Source organism: Pyrus communis, chromosome 15 (genome assembly GCF_041283825.1).
Source record: "Pyrus communis isolate YQ-2024b chromosome 15, ASM4128382v1, whole genome shotgun sequence".
NCBI classification, from domain to species: domain Eukaryota; kingdom Viridiplantae; phylum Streptophyta; class Magnoliopsida; order Rosales; family Rosaceae; genus Pyrus; species Pyrus communis.
In genome coordinates, this window is record NC_142579.1 from 10,144,538 (window position 1) to 10,157,357 (window position 12,820).

At 38.2% G+C, this 12,820-nt stretch overlaps 1 pseudogene across 1 annotated transcript; it reads right to left on the reverse strand.

Moving 5' to 3' along the window:
• Nucleotides 1-560: 560 nt before the first annotated feature.
• On the reverse strand, nucleotides 561-3,537 carry LOC137746147 (putative L-ascorbate peroxidase 6, chloroplastic/mitochondrial; annotated as a pseudogene). The gene is made up of 11 exons (XR_015957050.1): nucleotides 3,138-3,537; nucleotides 2,922-3,042; nucleotides 2,645-2,743; nucleotides 2,463-2,551; nucleotides 2,257-2,324; nucleotides 2,087-2,173; nucleotides 1,716-1,790; nucleotides 1,529-1,606; nucleotides 1,356-1,460; nucleotides 1,101-1,175; nucleotides 561-797 (listed from the first exon to the last, which is right to left on the reverse strand). The product of XR_015957050.1 is annotated as a putative L-ascorbate peroxidase 6, chloroplastic/mitochondrial (transcript).
• Between the last annotated feature and the right edge of the window lie 9,283 nt (nucleotides 3,538-12,820).

Sequence of the window (12,820 nt, forward strand, 5' to 3'; positions counted from 1 at the left end):
CGTTTACTAGTACAACTATCACTAATTCGACCGTAAAAGGACATTGGTACCCTCATCGTCATATTTAAAACTTGGAATCTACTCCAACCTCACTGGCTTCATTGCTAGTGCCACTAGGACGATATATTGGTTGCAAGAGAGTTTCTCTCCATAACCATATTTTTCTCCCCTGACACACCCTTGTTTAATTCCAACATCGTTTAAAACCCTCAAATTTCTATCAAGGTAAATGGTCAACCTGGAAATAATAGATAGGATTAACTGATATTCTAACGTCGTTTAAAACCCTACGAACAAATGACTTGCCTAAACCAGATGTCAATGTGGACGGTATCCCAAACCATTGACGCATATGGCAGTGGAATATTGATATGAAATACTGCCAGAGTGATAGATCCAGAAATGTCTCCTCACAGGTGAAAGCCTGGTTGCTCTAACGCAAATTTTTTGCTATTTAAATGTATGAGCTCGAACATCACCTTGCAACGTTACCAGAACATAAGTTTTCAATAATTTGTTCAAAAAAAAAAAAAAAAAAAAAAGTTTACAGTAATGTGCGATTCTCAAAAACTTAACTTACTCTGATGTTAAACAATGTGTGCAAGTACTGATGTTGTTTGAAATCATGGATGAAACAATGTGTGCAAGTACTGAGAAGACTGGAAATCATGTTAAACAATGTGTGCAAGTACTGATGAAATCATGGAAATAGTTAGACTGTAGAGGCTTATCTGGGCTTCCACCAACTGCTTGATACTCCGCCCGAATTTCTGCTTCATATTATCTGAGAGCTCTCCCTGCAATTCACAGTCGCAGAGGTTACTATTGAATTTATTCCTTTCCTCTTCATTTAAGAATCCCGACTATTACACTTGAGTATTGAAAATAGCTTCATCTTGTATTGTTAAAGCAGATAGCCCAAGAAAGCTTGATACTGGCTTTTTACTCCTGCAGAAAACCGTACGAATAAAGAACATGAAAATTTTGTACGGAAAAAGTTCCCCCCAGAGTTGTCATCAATCCTCACAGATGCAAGGGATTTGTTAATTATTGATCAAAAGATTATTGATTAAGAGGTGTGGGAGTTCCGCGTTTACAACCTTGCCAGATGAGTATTTGGCTGCCACAAACTTTTCTGGTATAGGCTGCAAAGGACCATCATTGATCACAATACCCTGATCATCATATTTAATAATCAGTCTCAAGGTTAATAGGCAAAACAACACCGGAGGACCCTTTCACGAAAATCGAAGCAGGAATAAAGTTTTCATACAGTAAGCATTAACATGCATTATTCATGGGGGATTGCTAATCCATAACAGAATCAACATAGGAAACATTGAAAGTTAGCAAACCTCTGGAGGGTCAAATTTGGCCCCCAGGTTGCTGACTTTAGCATGAGCTTCAGCATAATCCTTGAAGAAGGCTTCTTGGTCTTCAGTATATTTCTCAGCATATATCTGCAAAATTTCAATGTAACAAAGGATACACATCGGACATCATCACTCTCAATTTTGTTTTGTTTTACCTTGAATGCTGGATCTTTAAAAATAGCTGCATCAGTTGGCAACACCAGTAGATATTCATCCCTCTTTTCCTTGATATCCTGTAGAGAAAACCCGCCGTGAGTAAAGGAAAACCTTGTACCAACTCCCACCAGCCTCCTATTGGAGTGTGAGAATTCACACCCAAATAAGGGGATACTATTTGAATACCTTGAAGCAGGAATTATCAAACTTCAACCATTGTGCTGTCCACGATTGTCCTCCTGGTGCCCCTGGCCCGTCTTTCTGCCATGAAAATAATGCTAGTTAACTTTCTAGCTATTGTGGTGAAATTATTCTTCTTCTCCTTAATAATATTTATCGTAGGCTTGTAGGTGTGAGCCACCACTACTAAATAATGGCTAAAGATATCATATTTGGCATTAACCTTAATCAACTCAGTAAGCTCATGTTCTGGTTGTTAAATCTCAAAACCTCGAGTGATAGATGGAACAGAAAATATCTTAAATAAGCCACTTGACAGTGGCAAATTCTTTTCTGTTAAGTGTGGTTTAAGTGAATACGAGATTCTGAGTCAATACTGTGTACTTTGTCTCTGGCTTGCCCCAACCACTGCGATCAGGTCTGGACCTCCCAAGAGTGTGTGCCCCAGACAATGCAACTATTTCCTACATATCAAGCAGGTTCATTAGTAACCATCACATGCACATTGTTATGTCCAGAAACCAAGTTTACATCACTTAAAAGTCACCTTGTCATTCAACCCCATTCGGTAGAAAACCTGACGTAGATGATCAGCAGGCGAAGGAGGGCCAGCATCTAAACAAGCCGAGACAAATATTTCAAAATGAATTGAGCAAATTGAAGAGCAAAAGCGTATATGGTCTTCACCCAAATAATTCCAATTCCATGTTTATCTTGAATACCATTATAGAAAAATATGAATGGTTTACTAACCAGGAAGCCTCCCCTTCTTCTGGGCATTGCTCAGGTCCTGAGACCTCAACTCTCCCATACTTCATTGGAATCTTCGGGCCCCCTGCCTCCTGAAAAATGAAACGATCTCAATCAGTTAAATGAATTTGTCACAAATGTACAAATTTTGTTCATACGAATGTTAGAGGAAGACTAAGAATCACCTCCACCGCAGTAGCACTGGCCAATTGGAACAAGTCGGCGTATGAGACCAGGGTACTTGCCTTTTATCGGCTGAACGAGCTTCAATGCATTCACAAGACCTAAATTTGAGAAATGTAAGCTCATTATCATTGACATTCGAGCGATAATCTAATTTAAGCTAAACTAAACTACATGAAGCAGGATTCGAAATTGGATAGCCAACTTGACTACGCTTCGGTCAGCACAAAGATTACAAGCATAATTTAACAACAATTAGAAATTGGGTTTGTTAATTACCTGCATTGGCAGCATGTTTGAGCTCAATCTCAAACCTCAAGCTCCCATTGGCTCCACCTCTTTGCGGCCACTCCTCAATGTTCTTGTTGTAAGTTCCAGCATCGTGCCACCCCAACCGAACCTGTACAAAACGAAGAAAAGATCGTCACTTTAGCTCAACTTTTCTCGATGCCTTTAGAAGAAAACGAAAATGTACGAATTGGGTTATGGAGATACGAGAATCGGGTGGCTAAAAGTGATCTTGAGGAGCTCTTTGATGTCCTCTCTGGCGAGCTTCAGCTGCTCCGGGTCGGAGGCGAGGCATTTGGGCGCGGTGGCCGGGCTGTATGCTCGGGTAAGCGCGTGAGGGGGCGAGCGGAGTTTGGGGTTTAGGAAGAGGTGGGAAATGAGGGGAGCGGAGCTGAGGGACTTGAGTGAGATGGAGGAGGAGTGGTAGAGGGAGAATCTGGCGGAGAAGAAAGGAAGAACGCGGGAAGTAATGGCGGCGTTGCGGAATGCGACGGAGGACATGGCGGGAGTTGAAGTGTGGGAATGGGAGGAGAGCGGTGGCGGTGTAGAGAGAGAGAGAGGGTGCGACATTTTTGGATGACAGCTTAGGCCATCTCCAAATGAGTGCTGGCCACAAGTCTTGTTTTAGCCATTCCAAGATTCTTCAATATATTAATATTTTAATAAACAATACATGATAATATTTGTCTTCGTCTCCAACCGAGGGCCACAGGGTCAGAGGACTCGTTTTAGCCCTGCCACAAAAAATCGTTTTCAACCGAAAACCATAGGGCAAAACATAATTTATTATTTAAATTTAAAAACTACAACAACTTAAATTCAAATCTAACAACTTAAATTTAAAAATTGGCCCAAAAAACCAAAAAAATTAGAATTTAAATTTAATGAATGGTTTAGGTATCTATAAGGAAAAAAAAAAAATAGAATATTTAAGAATTAAAAAAAAAATGGCCCAAAAAAAAAAAAATTTTGATTACAATGGCTAGTTGACTAGCCGATATATTCAATTTTTTTTTTTTAAGCAATCCTGTCGGTTATAATCGAGAGGAATACATTTAATTTTTAATATAAATATATTCCTGTCAATTATAACCGACAGGAAAGCTATATTTTCTGGCCGGCCCCGAGCTGGCTGTTTGCAGCTAGCCTTCCAACCCTCTAGCATTCTCCGATTCCGTGGGGCCCTCTTAGATTCCATAGCCCTCTGGCCTAGCCCTCGGTTGGAGACGATTTTCGGGCTATTTTTGGCCCTCTGACCCTCTGGACCCTTCGGTTGGAGATGATCTTAGACCACGTCAAAAATACAATTGTGGTGAATTTTCGAGCCTAATACGTGAACAACACAATGGGATGACGCATGTGACCGTTTGACTTCACACATGGGACAATCTGCTACGATACCATGAAGAAAGTTGAGGTTCCACCATAAAACAAATTGGTTATATGGAGAGTAGCTCAACCTCTTATAAACTCATACAAGATCCCTTCTCCCATCAATGTGGGACTCATTTTCAAGCGAGATGTTAAAGATGACATGGAAAGGAAGGCTAAGCAGACATGGACAAAGAGATGTCAAATTCGAAGCTGTCTTCAAATTTTATTTTTGCTATTTCTAAAAGCATTCCACTTGCGTTACCTTAAACACAACATATTTAAGTATTATTTTATTATTTTTAAACCAACAACAACCCAACTTATTTTACTTTTGTTTAAAAAAAATATAAATGAAACAATAAATTTTGGCATATCGGGTGAGGAAAATATTAATAATATGTCAAATTGCTAAGTTAACCATCAAATTGAAATTTGATGTTTTGAAATTAACTTTTTTTTTTTAAATTTTTTTAAAATTTTTTTTTAAAATTAACGTCTTCTTTGGAGATGCTTTATTCGCTCTCTCCTTTTGACGTGGAAAGTTTTGGAAATTTGGATAGGTGGCTGTTAGACATCGCCAAAAAAAAATGTTAAACTATAGCATTCAAATTAGAATTGATAGTTGATATGGCAATTTAAAGTTTTATATTAAATTTTGTTCTTTTTCAATTGAATTGACAAATGTTATTTTTTTATTAAAATAAAAATTTAAATGGTTGTAGTTATTAAAAAAATGTTAGAACAAAATTTTTATTAAATAAGAGACTCACTATTAAATTTAATTAAAAATAAATTAAATTTGACTCCTAATCACAAAGGTTCTAAATCTAATCAACAAATAACGCGTCGGTTGAAAATAATTTTTATATCAAATACACACGGTAACATTCCATCTAAAATTTTAACATCTCTGTAGAGGTCCCATGGAGTCACTTTCATTTAATTTGACCAATCGCCCGTTGGCGCAGAGATTTGTTTTTGTTTGGTGTCACGATTCACATAGTCATCGGGTTAATGGGTTGGTAGATAGTGGACTATTTTAAAATATATAAAAGAAAATTACATAAATTTAAATTTCGAATAGAATTTAGAATAGAGAAACAAGAGTCAAACTCTCCTTTTAAAAAATATTGAAGTAGGAGTGTTATGATTAATTCAAACAATGCGCTAGTTACAATTAGACATCAAATTCGCTAATTGAGTCAAACTTTTTGCTTTCAATTGAAGATACTAGACTTTAGCATGTTAATGACAAACTATCAAAGATAAAACTTAACCTTAATAGTTTGTTATTAATATAGCATTAGTGATAATAAACGACTTTTATTTTAATTTAAAAAATTGTACTGAAGCATAAGTTCGAAGGATTGGCAAGAGTCAAACTAAGTGAGACTCTCATATTGATTTTGCATATGACACATCTAAAAAATTATATGTAGGTTAACGAAGGAAGGCGTTGTTTATCTCATACCGACTGTTTCACATCCTTACTCATCTTGTATTGATTCATGACTCATCCGATTCAAAGTAAGAAATCATGCCATGAATGGACATTTTCAGTTTTTCTACCATATACCAGCCACTTAGAATTGGATGGGTTGAGCTAATCAAACACAGATTTGAAATTGTTAACTGAGCAATTGACGCCTACCAATGCTTTGTTAAACCCTTAAACCTCGTTTGTTGTTTACGATTTGATTGGAATTGATAACTTATAAAATCTTTTAATAAGTAATTTATCTTTCCTTATATGTACAATATATGAATAAGTATATTGAAGAGCGGTTTAGAAGACGCAAACTGGCGGTAATGTTCGTGAAATTAATGTTTGGGCGTAAGTGTCAGAATTAGGCTTATAATTTATCATTTCAAAGAGAAAGACGTGGGGAACTATACGAGCGAAGCTTGTGACAAAGTGACAAATTTGGCCAAAGTACTTCATTCACAATCTCAAAACAACGTTTTAAGTTCTAGGAATACTTTTGGAAATTTATTAACCGTTTATTTTGTTTCCTATTGGAACGTTAAAGTCCTTCTAGGGTTTGGCTTAATGTTTTGGACGTATAAGCATACCTCTTGGTGTTAGAATTACTATCTTTTCAATAGTTATTCAATAAAAGTAAGTATTCTCTCTATGTTTCTAGTGGACTCCAGGGCTTGCTAGTGGATTCCAGCGTATGTAGGATTTTCGTTTGATTTCTCTCGTTGTGTCACTTTTTTGGTAAGAATAAGTAATTCATCTTTCACCTTCAAGTTGGACACTTTTTTTTTCTTTCTTCATTTAGCATTCAAACATACTTTTGTTATAGTGGGGTATCCATTTCAATATAATCTTAGATATCAATTGAGAACTAAACAAATATCTCACGACCCTTATCCAATAGGTCCCAACTCTCTCCCTATTTCTTATTTGCATTTTTTTAATTTAATTATCAGCATGATGTATCGTCATCAATACTTTTTATTTTCATGGTAGTGTGGCAATGTTAGTTTGGATTTCATTTTCTTTCATTATTTATTTATTTTTTTGTTGGGGCGGGGGGCGGGGGGGGGGGGGGGTGGTGGAGAGTGGGGTGGGCAGCATAATGAATCGTCATCAATACTTTTTATTTTCATGGTAGTGTGGCAATGTTAGTTTGGATTTCATTTTCTTTCATTTTTTTTGGGGGGGGGGGGGGGTGTGACAGCCCGTCCCAGAAATATTACAACGTACGTGCGAAAAGACGAAATTGCCCCTAGTTCGATTTCTTTACGTTTAATTGTTGTTGTGAGTTTGGTTGGCATGTTTGGGAGCCACACACACCTTCCCACACACCACAGCCTTTTTCCTCCTATTTCCTGCACTGTCCCGAGTCCTCATTCCTTCCCTTTCCTTTGAAAACGTACGGACACACACCCAAAACCTATCAAACCTTTACAGATCGAGGAAACCAAGACCATATTCGAACTCGTGAAGCTTGTAGGAGTCCAACCATGCCATTTTCAGGTAAGAACATCATCGTTTTCACGTCGAATCCACAACGTCCGATTTTGAGTACTGTTCATGCACACGTGATTTCTCACGTTTTAGGGAATTTCAAGCTTGTAGGTAGCTTGGTGAGGTCCCTAGGAGGCTCGGGGTGGTTCGTTTGAAGGATTTGGACGTCAGGATCACTAGTTTCGAAGTTGGCCGGAGTTGGGTTGTTTGTACAGGTGAGATTTCGTGTTTTTAACCCTTGAAAGTAGTATAATTGTGTTCCTCTAGTTCCAAGCTTCATTTTGGTACCAATTTTGTCGAATTTGGGTGAAAAACGAAGAAGATATAAACGTTTGAAAATTTTCCAGTTTTCCGGTGCCGGCGACGGCGCCGGAGAAGGAGACGGAATATTCCGTCAAGTCTGAAGGAATATTCCTGACGCCGTTGACGGAATCTGTCAAAACTGACGGAATATTCCCTACGGCGTCAGTTGACGCCGTTAGCGTGCCAGGCACGTGCCTGCGCGTGGCCGGCGCGTGGGGGCGCGTGCGGCGGTGGAAAATTTTTCTAAAAATTTGGGTGTGATCCTGAGGTTGAGTAGAGCACGTTGGTATATTCATTTGCCCCATTTGAGCATTGTATGAGAAGTTATTACAAAAGGTTGGTTATGTGCTTTAAAATTAACGTCTTTGTAGTTGTTTCGCATATAGGTGATACCTATCCCGAGGACGAGCGTGGTCACTCGAGGCAGGGGGGCTACGACCCTTCCACATACCAGTGAATGGGCTTTTGGTTTTCCGTATATACCTATATACATTTATTTTCCCAGAAATTGATTGAAAGAGTTATGTGTTTCATGCCATGCACTATATTATCATTGTTTATGCATCATTGCGTGCATTATTAGTTGTATATATATATATATATATACTTATGCATATCGAGTGCTGTGGACGCACAGGTAAGTGCCAGGTAAGTGTTATTCATGTTTACATTCAGTAGCGATTCGAGATGCTTAGAGAGCTCATAACCTGCACCCCCGGTGTTAGTGCTCCCGCCCAGAGTAGGGCACAGTCCTTCACGTGATGTTTACCTCCCGTACCACACGCTCAGCTTGGATCCAAGTTAGGTGCACAATCCTGTCGTACAGACCACATTAGGTGGTTCCGACTCGTAGGTGACTCGCGATTATTCGCACAGCTTTCACGTGATCGTAGCACTAGAGCGTTTATATGTATTACACCCAGGCCTGTCGTACAGACCACCTTAGGTGGTGCCGACTCGTGGGCAGGTTTAGTTATTGAGATTGAGATTTGAGCTCTAGATTTAGCCATGCAGGTCACGTTAGGTGACTCCGGCTGCCAGATTATATGTTATTGATATGATTTATACCTGAGCACTTGCATTTCATTATGAGGTTCCGACATGGCATATTCTTGAGCATAATTGGTATATCTATATACATGTACATATGGTTATTTTCTGGGAAGTATACAGGTTTTACGGAGAGGGGTTAGAAAGTATTTATTAAATAGTTTTCGAAAAACTTTGTTTTTGCCCACTCACGCTTTTGTTTTGCGCCCCTCCAGGTTCTAGTTGTCTAGCAGGTTCGGTGGTTTCCCAGAGGGCTTTTCCGGCATTTCTGATAGACGACCACCAGAGTAGGGTCACCTTCGGGTGTACTGTTGTCGTATCATTTTCTTTTGGATTACTGTAGGCTTATTGCTCTGAACTTGTGTCTCACTTTCGCTAGCACTTATTTCTATCACCTTATGTATGCTAGTTTTTAATTATTCGTACTTTTTGCATTACGATTTTATTAGCTTCCGCACTGTGCACGTGGCTTCGTCATTTTCGCGTGATGGCCAGCACGCCCGGATCTCGGTCGGGGTGTGTCAGGGGGGTGGGCAGATTTAGGATGATTTATAATGGTTCATCTCCCTATCTCTTATCTGCATTTTTTAAAATTTAATTATCAGCATGATGTATCGTCATCAATACTTTTTATTTTCATGGTTGTGTGGCAATGCTAGTTTGGATTTCATTTTCTTTCTTTTTTTTTTTTGGGGGGGGTGGGGGGGGGGGGGGTGGGGGCGAGGGGGGGTGGGGTGGGCAGATTTTAATTATCAGCATGATGTATCGTCGTCAATACTTTTTATTTTCATGGTAGTGTGGCAATGTTAGTTTGGATTTCATTTTCTTTCTTTTTTGGGGTGGGCAGATTTTGCATGATTTATAAATGTTCATCGATGTTTGATTGTTACTTTGTTGAGTGTTTTCTTTTTCAATGTAGGTTGTGCACGTTTTAATTGTTTGTTTGTAACAGTTTAGGGAGAGGTGACGTGAGGCTACTCCATTCCAGAATCGGGGCCTACAAGTCTCTTTGAGAACTTATAGAAGGGCTCTTAGCTTTTTTTTATTTTTTATTTTTACATATCACCCATCAAGAAGAATCACCGGACTCAAACCTAAATCTTAATTTAGCGAAGGTAACGATTCTTACCAACTCAACCAATCTTCGTTGGCTATTCTTATTTCGTGCACTTAATTGGATATTTTACTACGTGCACTTACATTGATAAGAATTGCTAAATTGATTGGGGTTATTCATATTTCTTAATCGTGAATTCTATCTGAACAATTATATAATCATTCATAACAACCAGTGTCACGTCAAACTCCCCCAAATTTATAATCCATCTTCAGTTTTGCCGACCCCAACATATTGCAATCAAACTCACAATTGCCGTATAAATTTGTTTGGGCCCAAAATAATATTATTGGGCCGAGCGTAGGTTTCTGTTCGGCCCAAAACTTTTTCAAATGTACTACGAGCTATCTGGTGGTCCTAAGCCGCTTAGTTAGGGTGGTCGAGTCCTATTGTAAGAAGGAGTGATTTGGATAAGAGCGGATGGGTCGAAGTCTTAGTACGATAAAGGGTCCTAATGCAATGAGGATTCTTGGTCGGAAATGAATACGGCCTGAAAAGGGGGTTGAGTTCAAAGTTTTAATAGGTGTAGGATTGGTCGAGATAAGGTTGGATCAGAATAAGAAGTGCTAATATGAATATGGTTTTAACTCGATCGTAAGGAGAATTTGTTGCTATAAATAGAGAGTAGAGTGCGTCATTCAAGCCCCCTCCAATTCAACACACAAATCGCCCTGCGCAAACCTCTCAAACATCTTGAGATTTTTTATTTTCTTTTTCCGCTAACACACCTTCAGTTTGGATAAACAACACTGTTGCCGTAGAATCAGCCGACCGAGGAGCACCTTCAGTTTAGATAAACAGCACTGCGTCAAGGCCGACTGGTTACCTATCCAAGTCTAGGTCGAGAAGGGTTTCCGAATCCTTATTGGCAGAGGTCATCTTATTAGCCTTCCTGGTGAAGTAAGGTGTTACATGTTACTACATTCGGCACATTGAACGGCGAGTGGTTTTATGATTGGATACTCACAAGTGAGTTTCAGAGTTCGGCATTCTAACGGCCGAACCACATTTACCATCAAGACATACATCCCTTTTGAGTACTTGTGTCCGTATAATTTGGAGCCGGTTCGACGTGCTTATACTCTTACGAATATAATCACCATGACTGAACCCGGCTCCGACGGTTCGTGAACTTCGTAGAACTAGCAGCCTTGTCTTCAGGCTCAAAGACCCAAAGGCTGAGACGTGTTCCTTCCTCGGTCATAGTTGTAAGATCAAGAAGTCAGTAGCGCGTTCAACACAACATCAACAAATTTTACTCCTCGACCAAGCTCGGCTGACGAGTTGGCACCCCGCATCAACCGAAGGATGTAGTTAGCTCATTAGTTACTTGGCCTGCACGCCACATAGGCTTTGTAGTTTTTAGGGTCAACAAAATTATAAGCAATCAACCTCCCTATGTAAAGCGGGTTGAATAAGCCCGAATCAAACTTTCAAACTTAGAACTATTGGATTCAAAATTTCTAATGCTTCGAAATATAAGATACTTCAAATAATTTAATTGTTAGATATTAATTTTTGTATTTTTAGCTAAAGGTTTAACAGTTAAAAAGTTTGAAGTAGCTGATACTTGGGGTCCGATGCACGTAGAAAATCTACTACTGGATCTAGTGGTCTATAAGTCTAGTGTGTGATTATAAACAACGTGTCCATGCAGCCACACACACAAATACAAAGAGTTCTTTGTGTTTTTATATGTGCGCTGATTTCAACACAACCTTTTTAGCCTCATCAAATTAAATAAATTAAACGAAAATAACTAACAAAATTAAAAAGTGTGTAAGAGGAATAAAATTATGTGTTTATTATTTCTTTTTTTTAGCACTTGTGGAGGAAAAAAATAACTAAAAAAATTTGTGTCTAACATAATTAAAGATACGGCCTTGTGGAAGAATCACTTGTTTGTTTATGGTAGTACAACGATACAGGGGAGGAAGAAATTAATCACAAAATTCGAAAATAAAGGTAACCGTTTCAAACCACTTGTACTATAAATCACTTGCAAACTGACTATATAAATTTTCAGTTTTGAAATATAGTTTAATTTCAGTAACCAAATTGCTGCATATTTTGTTTTTTGTTATTGTTTTTGTTAATTAAGGGTTGAGTAATATGATATTGTAGCGTGTGAGAAACTCAAAATTCAGCTAGACTTGGTTGTACCGGCTTGACAATCTCAATACAAATATAATGAAGTTTCAGTTTGGTTGAACAAGTTACGTTCGTAGCTGGGCAAACGTGATCAAATCGTGTACGTACGTAGACTTGGTCGATATCATAACAGCAAACACCACAATTTGTTACTGCATGCATGCATGCATGTTGCAATTCCAGTTAGAGGTAGTTGTTGAGTTCCATGTATGATGTATATACCAGTATACCAGTCCCAGCTGCATGTTATAGCTTAGGCTGGGTTTGGTTTCATTTGGTTCAGTTTTTTGTCAAAATTAAAACCAAACCAAAATTTCGGTTCAATTCGGTTCAATTTTCTTTCAATTTTTTTCGGATTCGTTTTTTTTTTCTCAGTTTGGTTTTGTTTCGGTACGATTTTGTTTTTTTATTTTTATTTTTTTATTTTATAAAACTTGATCTTTTTTAGTGTGGAATTTAGAAAAGAGGTTTGCATTGGTAGACTAATAATAAGAAAATGGGGAAAGTGGAAAGTAGGAAGGTAGTTGTACATATACAAGATCATATAAACCAATCATATTCTATCAACAACCTCAATTGCAAAGAAAAAAAGATCACCTATCCATTCAAAAAGCAAACAAAGAGAGAAGCTCTTTCAAGTTTCAAAGCCTTCCAAAATTTTCCTCTATAACCAATGAAATATCCTCTCTAATTAAATCAAGTATGTTCATTGAAAAAGTCACAGGCTTAGCTTCAAACTTGGCAACAAAGTTTCACAAAAGAATGAAACATCATGGGCATACATTCATAAAGTGTAAAAGGATTCGATTCGGTTCGGTTTCTCAACCTCCAAAACTGAAACAGAACCAATAAGGTTCAGTTCGTTTCAGTTTTTTCTTTTTCAGTTCCATTTTTTTTTTCGATTTTTGGTTTTTCTGT